The 13417-nt window shown below is 37.7% G+C and overlaps 1 long non-coding RNA gene across 4 annotated transcripts; it reads right to left on the bottom strand.

Annotated features, from left to right (window-relative positions):
• Window positions 1-2618: 2618 nt before the first annotated feature.
• LOC137850991 (uncharacterized) lies at window positions 2619-12322 on the bottom strand. 4 transcript variants are annotated; one of them, XR_011092942.1, is made up of 6 exons: window positions 12150-12321; window positions 10888-10977; window positions 5924-6059; window positions 5788-5838; window positions 4472-5545; window positions 2619-2868 (listed from the first exon to the last, which is right to left on the bottom strand). It is a non-coding gene; the product is annotated as an uncharacterized lncRNA (long non-coding RNA). The 4 variants fall into 4 exon arrangements; XR_011092941.1 differs by lacking the exon at window positions 2619-2868 and having other exon boundaries at window positions 2978-5492; window positions 12150-12322; XR_011092939.1 differs by lacking the exon at window positions 2619-2868 and having other exon boundaries at window positions 2978-5545; window positions 12150-12322.
• Window positions 12323-13417: the final 1095 nt, after the last annotated feature.

Raw genomic sequence — 13417 nt, forward strand, 5'->3', positions numbered from 1 at the left:
CCATGTGGTTTGGTCTTATTCAAAAAAAAAGGGGGGGGGGGGAAGGGAGAAGGGTGGCTTTAGAAGCCTGGAAACAAATAAATTTGACAAAGGTTACATAAAATAACCTTTTATAAATACAGTAGTACGTACTACTGTTTGTATGTACAACGCTAAATTTTGCAAGCACAGGAATAAACATAATTTCTTCAGTCCTGCTGAAATACCAGCCTCTCACTGGAGAAACTAGGAAGGCACAGAGCTGAGAAGAAACTGGAGATAAACTATGAATAATTTTCCCTGGTAACCCATGTACTAAGAGGACAACATTGACCATTGGGTACTTTATTAACAAATAAAAGCTTTTAAACTGTCCTAACACTTTTCTGTGGATGTTGATTTATCTTCTCTGTAGGAATTATATTCATTTTACTGTTTCAGGTAAAACAATTTTTCTAGTACAGCATCTTTGTGGGTCTGAAATTTCCATCATTAAGGCTAAGCAGTATTCATGACGAATGGCATCTGACTTATGAAACAATAATATTAAGGAGAGGACAGTAGATGTTACTGTGTAAAGAGATACAGCCTTCATAAAGCAGAAGCATGAATGGTGGAATAGCTAATTCCCTATATCTTTAAAATCTTAGCTAAGAAAAGCCAAAAAACATCCCAGATGCCTGACTATGCCTCTGCTAAACCACAAGAACTTGCCAGTAGAAAGTGTATGCCTGAGAAAAGAATATTTAAAGCTTTATGGAAGGTAAGTTACAGTGAGAGTTTCACAGTTCTTTCAGGAATCCTCTTTAAAAACAAAACTCTTAATGTCAATACTGAAAAGTCCTATTGCTTTTAAAACTTATTTAAAATACTGTAAGAGAAAGAGCTCTTTATTTTGTTTTCATGCATAACAATGGGAATTTTCATGTATCATGACTTTAACAGTCAACACAGTTTGAACATGGCTGAAAGCAGAAGTAAACATGAAATAATCAATGCACAATATTCTTTGCTCTCTTCTTTCATTGCTATCTTTCCCTCTCTTTGGGAATGCTGGCTATATTTTACATTGTAGGGGATAAGATAAATAGGGATTTGTTCTCTATTTGATTTTTGTATAAAAAGCTAAACATTCTCTGGGAATACAATTTCTTCCTGGCCAGCCCAGTAAGATCTTCTTATCATTAAAAAATATTTGAAATCAGGAGTTTATATTTAATACTGGAAAAGTACGAGTCACTCTTTACTAGACTTTACTAGACTTTACTAGACACGATATTCTATTTCAGAGATCTTGCCTATTATGGTCTTCTAGAAGTAAAGCGTGCCATTGCTACAGCATAGTGAACTGCACCAGAAATCATGAAAAAAGAAAAAAAAAATTCTGTTTGTGTGGTAGACTACAGAACTTAAACATACTTTTAACGGAATGCTCTTTGGTATGAAATGATATAGGTGTCACTTTCCATTTTTATGTAAGCAAAACTGCATGCTCTGAGTTTGTCTACCTGGACATCATAAATGGAGTTTTATAATCTCACAGTTTCAACTTCATCCCGTATAGAATCATAGAATAACCAGAGTTGGAAGGGACTAACAATGATCATCGAGTCCAACTTCTCGATGTAGTGGACAATATAGAGGTTTCTACTTTAGGCTGCCATTTTTCACAGTCCAAGTAACGACAAACTATTTTTCTGAACCTGTTAAAACATTGAGAAGTACACAACTGCAAGATGTGTCTATACATCTATATGTCTATACACATACATACAAATGAAAATGATGAGTGTGCTGTGAGAAGATTTTGATATATTCATTTACTTTCCATAAAACCTCATTTCCCTTTAGTAGATGAAGGACAAAACCTCCTGCTTGCAGATGCTCATCTTTTGTGACATTTATTTATCAAAAGTTATGGTTTGCCTTCCCAGCAGCAAGAGAGGCAACCTTTTCCCTGAAGTCCTCTGCCAAAGATTTTGCATATGTTGAGTGTTGCCAGCTCTTGAGATCTCTTCCAGAGTGTGATGCATGTTTGGTTGGATCTGGAGCCAGCTTCACGATGGACTCTTACAAAATCTATGCCTCACAAGCCTGGGTGAACCCCAGCTCGTCAACTGCCTGTCACGCTCACTTATATTGAAGATAGACCAAACTGCCAGGGCTGCTGCAAGGAGTCATCAGAGCTCCCCCACCTTCACATCTGAGCATCCCCACACTTCTTCAGTAAATGAGGCAGTGAAAGACACCAGCAGTTATGGGCAGCTTCTCTCCTTCCTTTGCTGCTCCTTTCCTTTAATGAATTATGTAGGCTTTCAGTTCTGCCTTAAGCATCCAGCCTGCCTACAGGGAGGCCCAAAGCAGGAGTTTCTGAACAGGTTTGCCCCAGCCTAGAATATAAGGCAGGATCCCACAGAGCTGCTTCATTCTTCTAAAACCTTACAGAGCATGTTCCAAAAATGCAAGAAATTGGATAAAGTTGTGGTCTCAGAGCTCACATAAGGGTCAGTGCTGGTTAACAGGAAAGATTTAAATGTAGGAGAGTTTCATTTACTGAGACAACTAGGAGACAAGCCTATCTCACACATGCAGGGCACAGCTTACAAGAGACATAAAAAAAGAAACAACAGAGAGAGAGATTCACTGTATTCGCTGCAGGATTCCCTCTTGTTATGCTCTAATGTATCTTCTCAGTTTTATCAGTCCAGTGTGGGGTCCCACCTTGGAAAACTGAGTCTCTTCCAGCAGCCACCAATGCTCTGCAAAATGTCCCAGGCTGACAGATGGCATACTTGGAAAACAGGGATTTTCACTTTCAGGATGTCAGAACAAATCATGGCAAACCCAGCAGGCAACAGGACAGTCCTGGCAGTCAAAGGCAGCTGTGTGCTTGCAGACATATGAGAGAGTTAAGTTCCCGAAAAGACAACAGAGCAGAGTATAATTTTTCTTCATAAAAAAAAAAAAAAAAAAAAAAAAAAAAAAAAAAGGCCAACCTCAGAGCTTGTAGGATCTGATCTTGGGGTTTGAGACTTCAGGTTGCTGAAGCATACACTGTGGAGTGATTCTTTATTGTACTATTCGCTGCAAATCAAGAGAAGCTATTGCACAAACACTTGCGTAACTCTAAAGGACAACTGAAGTCCCCAAACCTCCATTGTAGAGTCAGATACACAACCACAGAACGTTCCCAAAAAGCTTTGAAAGAGGCAAAGAGTTAGAATGCTTAGCATACATATATGGCTCTAGATACATATGTTTTCAAATTAATCTTCTAAATAAGTATCTTTAAATTTTCTATTTAAGATTTTTTTTCAATTAACTTAACAAACAGTGATTAATTTGGGATCCTATTAGTAAATATTTTGCTTATTTGCAACATGCCTTGTTAATGCCAAGGGATGAAGTGAGACTTAATAGGTGTTAAAAATAAGTGTGAAAAATAAAATGAAGTTACCAAATACACATTCAGTGAGGCCTTAAACATTAAATACAAGAAGTATTGTTTTGTTTCTGCATCTCATTTGAGAGGAAAGGAGAAGCTTTTATTCCAGTTCTCGGTCTTCACAGACTTTTCTTCTGACACAATGTCCATTTTACACCAGAGTAGGAACCCCTACTTAAGGTTCCCTAAGGGTGTTAGTTATCCACTTGAAATTGCTTTACAATTTCACCTTGCCCGTTTCCTGTCACTTTCTGTTGGCTATGCAGAATCTTCCTACACAAACAGCCTTTTTTTCTTTTTTTTTTTTCTTTTTTAACCCAAAGGCAATCTGAAGTTTCTTTCAGACTGTTGAAATGAGACAAATTAGCGTCCACACCAGGTCTCAGCCCTAAAATACTCTGAATACAGTTTTAAAACTGTCAGTCTGACAAGAGACACAATAGTACTTTATGATTTCTCTGGTGGAAAAACTAGCTCAAGATCTATGCAGTTTCTGCACTTCCAGTTTTGCTGATTCAACTGTATGCAGAGGTAGGCTCTAATCAGATCAATGAGCCCAATAAAAAGTGAGACTAGGAAAAGTCTGTACCTGTGTAGTCTGAATTACATGAAGGCTTCAGAAAAAAACTTGGATGCAAAGTGAGAACTTCAGTTTGAAAATCTAGTTCTTAACACATTATAAACACATTATAAAATGATTTCTAGTCCTCAGATTCATTGATCAGTCAAGGACAAAGTGTCAGGCATGTCAGATACATCATTTCACAAAAGAAATTCAGGCAGACAGCAGAGACAACAGAGACTTGTTAAAGCAATATCCATGTAGAACGAGATAGTACAAGATAGACAAGGCCATCTGACAAACACTAAATAAACAGTATTTTAAATTATTAGAATTACCGTAAGCTGACAGTATTGTAACAGGAAAAGTGGCTGTTTAATATTAGTGAGGGGAAATTGATAAAAAAGCAAACCTGATAGCAGAGAGAGAGATGAGCCAGGGATTCTATTGGCACATCTGAGATACAATACATTTACTAAATTTACCTTCATGACACCTTTGTAAGGTACCATTTCCGTTTCACAGATGAAGAATCAAATCACAAAGGAAATACAAGGCTGAGCAAGCTGTCAAATTCATATCTCACAGTCCTTCCAAGCTAAATTGGAAAAATATCTTTTGAATTTATTTCAGAAAGTAGATAATAAGAAAAAAAAAAAAAAAAAAAAAAAAGGAAAGAGATACAATACAATACTGAGTTATATGATTGTCACTAATCTTCTAATGTATTTAAAACTTTACTCATTATCATGTTGGCTTGTATCTTTATCTACTCTAAAGAGGGGTGTTGGTGCATATCTATAGGAAGTACCTAGATGCAGTCGCTTTTGTTGAGAAAGCAGTCTGTGCAGATTGATTCAATCTGTTCAATTTCTCTCTGTTCTCTTCCCAGTTACTCCAAAACTCAGAAGGTGACTCACACAATAGACTAGCTTAGTAGCAGCTCCTTTCAAACTTCTGAACACTGAGGAAATGTCAGATATAAGCAAGTAGCACAACATAACAGAAGCAGATCTGTAAGGTGAAACAGCTGGTGCTGAGGACCCAACATCTACTCTTTATGCGTTTCAGGGATTTTACATTGGACTGTAGCTCTAAACAACTGAACAATTATTCATTGCCAGAGCACATTATATTCACTCATGAAATGTACATTCTAGTTTAGCTTCATGCAGACACAATCCAGCTGGTTGCTTTGAGTCCACTCCACAGTGCAAACTATGACATAGTAAGGGGAACAGTTTTGCAGTTTGTCTCAAAAGCAAGCTTATACTACAAAAGCAAGCTTATCCTACAAAAGCCCTAGTGTAAAGCCCGTTTCTGTCTCACAAATTCATCACTCTGTCATGCAAAAAAACCTTGAGTTCCCGATCTTGTGCAATTTGACATCTGGCTGAGCAATGCAAGGATGCAGCTGGGAGCTGGGAACTCGAGCATTCTGATTTCCAAGCTATCATTGATCCTCTCCAGCCATGGGACAGATTCAGATCAGGAGGACATGTTTACCTACAACACACATGATTACGCAGATTTCTTTATTCCTTAGGGAAGACACTTGCCTATAAGAGAAGAAAGAAATTTGCCTGTAATCAGGATGCTGTGGGAATAAAAATTCCTGATCTCAGAACAGACACCTATGTGGCTTTCCTCATCTATGAAACACATTCAGTCTATTCCAAATATAGCTACCAATTATTATTATATAGGTGAAGGGGCTGCTGCAAAGACTGCTTTCATGCCACAGTTCAAAGGCAAAATTGGCTAAGTATTCATTAAAGCTTCCAGGAATGCAGTGAGTTACCTTGGTAATTTCCTTTTCACTGTGATGAAGACAATATCCTATGCAATGCCTCTAAGGAGAAATCACAGCTGTCATTTCAAAGTTAACATCTTTGACTATTAAATCTCTAATTTGGTTTATTATTTTAAAGACTTACCTTCTAGTCATTTAGACAGGCCTTGCAGAGCACTGGGAGCCATTCCAAATTAGAAATGAAATTAGAATCTAAGTCTGTAGGAGAAATCTCAGCGCACTTCCCGAGCAGCCAGCATACTGTGTTCCAGTCCTGCTCCCTCAATCCAAAAGATACAGGAAAGGAAAGGATCTGAGTATACTCTATGATTCTTACTGTATCTCTCTATTCCAAAAATGTCTGACTTCCAATAAGCTGAGGATTCAACAATAAATACTCTTGACCAAAAATAGTTCAGTGTTCAATTACTGAGTGCTTTTTCCCATACTGAGGATTCAGTTTTGCTGAATGGTCTGAACACAAAGATGAGTAGAAAAGTGACACAGTTTCCTGGTGATACAAAGGTATTCAGGATAGTCAAAACCTGACTGAGAGTAGTTGAGGAGGATCTCATTCTACTGAGTGGCCAGAGACAAAAAGGCAGGTGGAATTCAATGGTGATGAGGGCCAAGTACAGCACATGAGAAAAATATTCCTGGATAGATAGAACATAGAATCACAGAATCACGGAATGGTTTGGGTTGGAAGGGATCTTAAAGACTACCTGGTTCCAGCCCCCCTGCCATGGGCAGGGACACCTCCCACCAGACCAGGTTGCCCAAAGCCCCATCCAGCCTAGCCTTGAACACTTCCAGGGATGGGACATCCACAGCTTCTCTGGGCAACTTGGTCCAGTGTGGTGAGACACTCTGAGTGAAGAATTTCTTCCTTATATCTCATTTAAATCTTTTAGTTTAAAACCATTCCCCCTTGTCCTATCACTCCACTCCCTGACAAAGAGTCCCTCCCCAGCTTTCCTGCAGGCTTCCTTTAGTTACTGGAAGGCTGCTATAAGGTCTGCCTGGAGCCTTCTCTTCTCCATGCTGAACAACCCAAGCTCCCTCAGCCTGTCTTTGTAGGGAAGGTTCCTTGGTCGTCTTTGTGGCCTTCCTCTGGACTTGGTCTAGTAGGTACATATCATTCTTGTGCTGCGGGACCCAAAGCTGAATGCAGTACTCCAGGTGGGGTCTCACAAGAGCAGAGTAAAGGGGAAGAATTACCTCCCTCAACCTGCTGGCCACGGTTCTTTTGATACGGTTGGCTTTCTCGGCTGCAAATGCACATTGGGTTCTGGATGATGGGTTCTAAATTAGTACCATGATTCAGGAATAGAACTTTTAGAGTAAACTGAAATCTGTATGTAGGTCCCTGTTCAACAGTGGGGAAGAACATTTTACAAACTGTTAGAAAAAGAATCAGAAAACTTCCTTACAGCACTAAGAAGTGTTCTTGCTTACTGAAAACACAATTGTTTTAATGATACACATTGTGGTTAATTGAAATAGAGAAAAAGGTTGGTGAAAAATGATGTGAATAGGGTGCTTTCATACAAAATGAGATGAAGGCTCTTCAGTTTTGAAAAAAGATAACTAACTATTATGTATTTCTTTAAAGGTTTTGCTGTAAAATGCTTCCAACCCTTAACAATCCGACATCCTAAAAACTCTGCAATGCTCATTAAGCATGACTAGATAACATGATTAAGAGTAATCATAATCTATATTATAGAAAATAAAAGTATTTCACTAAACTGATATTAAGGTATGTTCCAATAAAATATGCGCTAATATGACAGAGTGAACAGATTTGCAGGTTTTTCTCACCAGTACACAATTCACGTAAGGAAAGAAAATAAATTGTCTCAAATTCAAACAGGTACTTCCAAAGTCTGTTTCCCATAACTTAATTGTCTTAATTGACATCTTCTGTTATGAATGGCTTCATGGAGAGCTGGCTTTTTCATTCTAGCAGCCCTGACTGTCCTTATCATTACTAAATTCTTAAAATCCTACCTGTTGGGGATCCATACCTCAGCAAGTAATATTCACAAAGATTAGGTTGGATTCAGACATTAAATAATGGACAGTTTTAAAGAATGTTAAAGAAAGTTCTTTCAAAGGATAAAAATGGACATTACATTTGCTGAAAAATGAGAGGACTGAAGTTCTAATGTTAAAATAAAAGTAACAATTTTTGTGTATAACTTCAGGAGAAGACTACATTGTTAGTGTATTATTTAGCTATATTGTAGTGTTGTACCTATTGCCATTCACTGTAATTATTTTCACATATTGCTCGCACAATTTTGAGTATTGTAACCTTCATTTATTCCTAACAAAAAATATTCATATTAGTTTTCAATTTATTCAGAATGCAGAAACTGGCCTTTGTCACAAAGTACAGAATCACAGGTACTAAGAGGAAACTGGATGTTACTAAATGCTATCAGAGTAACACATCTGGTTTCTGAAGCTCTACACGAGTACAAAAAATTGACTTCAGTCATGCAACTGAAAGGACTGAAGCAACATACTGAAAAATTGAGCTTTTCCCACAGACAGCAGCCATTTCAGAGTAGACCTCATAAATAATAAAAAAGTAGTGTTAATAAAACACTACTTTTTATTTTGTGTTAAATTGAACAACATTAAATTTGAAGACCAAAAGCATAAACTTCAGAGTTTATGGCGGAACATGAATTAGTTGTAACAGTTTTTGGCCAAACACTAATTGACCATTCCTAGATACAGCATACAACGTAGCAAGACATTTCCTTGTCTAGCAACCTTCAGATGTAAATGGAAGAGAACACCTCACTGAAGAATATTCAGAAGGATAAGATGTTTCAGGACAGGTTTGTCATTTTGATGTCAAAAGTTTTCAAAGAGAGGTAGTGCAGCGAAGAACATTTGGGTGTATCCTGAGATGACATCCTTGAGAGGATCTTGGTAGGATCCCGCATCCTGTGATGTGGTAGAAGGCATAGGGGCACCTCAGCCACCTTTTTCTACCAGAAGAAGAGATTCTGCCAGTCAACATATAGCTTTCTAGCCAAAATCACACTGAAAATTTGAAAAAAAAAATTGAAACTGAAATATGAGTTCACTTTTGATCTTGAGGTTGCAATTGTCCTCCTATTCTGTACTGTATCAAGGGTTGAATGAAGAACTCTGACACCCCGGGTGCATAGCTGGTTTTATATTTGCACTTGGTAAATGTGAAACAGTACTTGTCTTCCCAGAAGTCCTCAAACACTGGACAACAAATACTTTATTATTATTATGCTTGGTTTTCCTTCCATACCATTGATCCATTCATTCTGCTCCATATGCAAGAAATTCTCTTCGAGTATTATGTTCCTAATACCAGAAACAAGGCTGTATCTGGAAAACTCTCACTTTGGTAAGAACTTCAAAAATCTTGTGACTAGACCTGAGTTAACAGATAAAGGGTAGGTACTCTGATGACAGGCATGGAGGACGATGTTAATGTGCTTTCTGAAATCGGGGCCTTCCTAAGGAATTGTTCACCAGACAAAATGCAATTTAAATAAAGTTTGGTTTGATTCTCAAATTTTAAGACATGGCAAAGCTATTAAAGCTCACCATGACCGTGTTGAAATGTGGTAGTGAGAAGATTATTATAAAACTTTTTGAGTATTATTTCTAGTATTCACAGGACATAGTAATTTAAACATAAAAAACATTGGTTCCAGTGTTTTTTATAAAAGAGCCAGATTATTACGTATGGAACATGCAGGTACTATGTAATATTTCTGTTTCTTCATAACATATAAACTGTTTGATGGCTTTTTCCATAAAAGTAGTTCACTTTTTTAATGACCCTGTTAAAATTTGCTTTTTTAAATAACCAGTGGTGTAATGAGAGTTGTCTGTGCAGTTTGCAGTAGAACAGAATCAGAAGCCCTCCATGTTCAGTGGTCCAAAAATGACAGATTTTTGATTCAGTGTGATGTTAAATTCATAAATAAATCAAATCTAATGCTGTCTTTAGTTTGAAAGTAATCCACCAGAACAGAGTCTTAACAGGTTGCATAAGATTTTCATAATAATTCACCTGACGTTGCCATCACTGTTTTATTGAAGATAGGCTTTTATATAGGCAATTGTCTTAGGCACCTGGACAAATTGAACAATGCACTGAGTATATGCAAAGCAAGCACAGAACTGGGCATGGCCTGCATCCTGAAGTATGTTGACATTTTATGTGTGGCAAGATAAAGCACTCTGCAGCACCCACTTCTGGTCTGTAGGAAAGTGAGACAACTAAACACACATAACAGGCTTGCAGCAATCCCCACTGGGAACCTGTGCTGGTATTCCAGTTACAAGCATGGCTCCAGAGCCTGTTTAGGTAGACTGTGTCTTGAATTCAGTTGGATAAGTTTAAATTGGCAAGTGAGAGCTAGAGAGGCCGTAGGGAAGCTATCCATTAAAATTCATTTCTAAAATGAAGCGATACAGCCTACCCATACCGGAAAGGTTTTTGCTGAATTCAGTAACTGACAGTTCAGGATAGATGATGCACCTCAGAGATATAATCTTTTGCATAAAGACAAAAATGCTAAAGGAGAGAGACTGTTGTCTCCTCAAAGGCTTCTTTTTGCACTGAGAACATTTAAGATCGTAGAGGTAGCACAGCTGCTCCTAGGCAATGGTTCAGTGTGGGGGAGACAATAGGAAGAGCAATGGCAAGGAAATTTGTGGGTCAGAATAAAGATAGCTTAATAAGTGAAGAAAAGAACGGGGGGGGGGAAGAAAGAACAGGTCCTATGAGGAAAAGTAACACCATTCCAACCAGACCCAATTACAATACTTTTCTAGTTATTAATCTTACCACCCATTTCAAAAATACATTCTCTTCTTCTACCTGGAAAAGTTAACTACTGTTTTATAGGTTAGTGCCTTGGTTTCACATTTCTTGCTATGAGTACTGAGTAGTATCAAAAATGTGGACACTTGCAGATTTGATACCAATAAAAGCACTTGCTCTACACATTTTTTGGTAAATTAGGATAGAGATGTTTTTATCTTTATTGTAAGACACTGATGTAATTTTTCAAGTGCTTTGTTTCAAAGCATACTTACAGGTGCGATGGGAAAGTCATTAATATCCCATTCTTTGCTTGTCCTCACCCTCTCCCCCAGTGGGCATAACAGGTTCAAAATGAAGATGTGCTGTGCATAGTATTATGAGATTAGAAGGTATTAAGTCTGTGCCAGAAATATGCTATGGGAAGTTACTATTGTTCCTTTACAGTGGTGATTAATAAGCCAGCATTTCTGGGAAAAGTTTTCTGTGAATATCATTGAAATGCTCACTGGAAAAGTCTTGGTTTGATGCTGTTTCCTAATTTGGATTAACTATCTCCCTTTTGGGTTCATACGCAACTTATTTAATCCCATTTTTAAATAGTGCAAGAGCAATTGTGCTGCAGCTCATCAGCTCCAATAAAGTTACCTTACTGCTTTACCGTGTGAGTACAGCAACATTTCACAAGGCTCATCTAAAAAGAGAGTACCTATTATTTCTGAAATTCATAGGCTATCTGTACCCATCCTACCTTGCAATAATATGAGGATACCTTGGTTCTGATACAGGGAGGTATACTTAGCAAGAATACTGCTTTTCTCCCGAAGATGGATTTAACCTGTGGGCACTTTGGTACTTAGTTACAGGTAAACTGTCACTGTTAAAGTCTTACAGAGAGTTATGGCCTGCAAATGCCATCATCAATAATAGTTCACTACATTCCCAGAACGGTACCAGGTCTATCCTGCAGGTAAAAGCCACTCATCTAGCCAAATTTTATTCCCTTTTTTTCAAAAAAGCCGTCAGTTTAGATTAAGTCCTCCGATACAGCTTACAAAATCCATGCCAATAAATAATAATTGTGAAGGAAAAGATAGGTTTTTCTCTGCAATCAATTACATGGTTTCACAAAACGTCCTGCATTTTGCATCTGGTTTCCCTTCAGTCCTGTCTCTAATATTATACATACAAATAAATGATCCAAAACACTTGAAAACAACTAACAGAACTTGTATATTCTGGAAACAGTGTAAGCAAGACTGTTTAGTAAAAGTTAATAATAGGGTTGTTTCATTTTGCTTTACCCGGAACAAATCATTTTGATTGAATATGAAAGGTTGTTAAAATGGAACTTCAGAAACATCAAGATTTGGATAAAAAATACATATCCCTAAATGTATCAATTTAAGCCAAATTCTCATTTCCTAATGGAAATGACCAGATGCATATCATAAGCAAGATTAACAACCTATTTCATATAGAAACCATTAAGATCTTGATCTTGCATCCACAAATTCAAGTGGAGACTTAACTGTACCTGATTTCCAGACCTTTTCTTCAGCTCTGTCTTTCCTGATCAAATGAAAAACCTCATGTGATGCTTATTCAGACAACAGCTGTAATGATCATTTTCTCTTCTTTAACAATCTCAGCTTTCTCTTTGCCTCTCTCCACTGACACACACTCCTTTTCTGCTGCTTCAGCTGTCGGTGGTTTCAGCGCAGGTGGATTTCACCACCTGTTCCTTCTTCATCTCTCATTCAGCACCAAGAGTAAATCTCTGCCCATGGAGCCGGCTGTCACAACTTCCAGTGACTTGTTAGAGGATCAACCAGTAAACATTTATTTATTGCCTCTCAGGTCTCTTCCTAAAGATGATCTCCCCCAAAGTTGTATCTCCCCACAGCACTGTCATTAAATGCAATGATTACACCCACTAAGTACATATGCTACCTGCGACTGTCTTATCAGCCACCCCAGCTAAACAGCAGCCAACTCAGCACAGAACCACCTTCTTCTCTGTGATACTCAAGGCAATTCTGGAGTTCAAAGACAGAAGTAGGAAGTCAAGCATAAGCCTTAGTATTGGTCTGTACTTGGAAGTCATTGGCTTTTAAAGGAATGTTTGAGACTAAAGTCCATTTATTCCAGTCAATGTTGTCAAACTCTAAGAAGTTACAGCCTCAAAAATTTAGTCTACAACGAATGAATAGAAAGGAAGAAAGAACAACTAGCTGCTATCACCTGTAGAAGTCTCACATTTTTACATATGTGGACATAACCATCACTTTTAAAGTCACAGAATTTGAACAATGACTTCCAGTTGACACCACCACCTGAAATGCCTTCCATTTCAGAGCAAAGAGGTGGTGTTCAGGTTTTGTAGTATTTGTCCTGTGTTACTGCAAATGACAGATAAAAGTATTTTGTTTAAGTCTGAGAAAACTGTTTCAGTAAAGACTTCCTTTTGTGCTGTGAATCACATGCAGGATAAACAGCTATGCATATACTCTGCAGAAATCACTTTCTGCAGAGGTACCATTTAAAAGTTTACTGGCATTAGAAGATTTGCTCTGTGTGTTGTATTTTCTCTTTTTTGTTGTTGTTGTGTGATTTTTTTTTAAACTTCTGGTAATTGCTTTAAAAGAACAAAGCTCTTTGTTTAAGAGTAGCTCAGGGAGATCATAATTGCTATAAGGTACAAGACTGTTTCCAAGTATTTCTGAATTGCTTCTCTTCTGCATTAAATATTTAATGTTTAATGTTTGGCCAAACTGTAGAAATTCCCTCTGGAACATGGGTGAT

The sequence above is a fragment of the Anas acuta genome, chromosome 2 (assembly GCF_963932015.1).
Source record: "Anas acuta chromosome 2, bAnaAcu1.1, whole genome shotgun sequence".
Taxonomy (NCBI): Eukaryota; Metazoa; Chordata; class Aves; order Anseriformes; family Anatidae; genus Anas; species Anas acuta.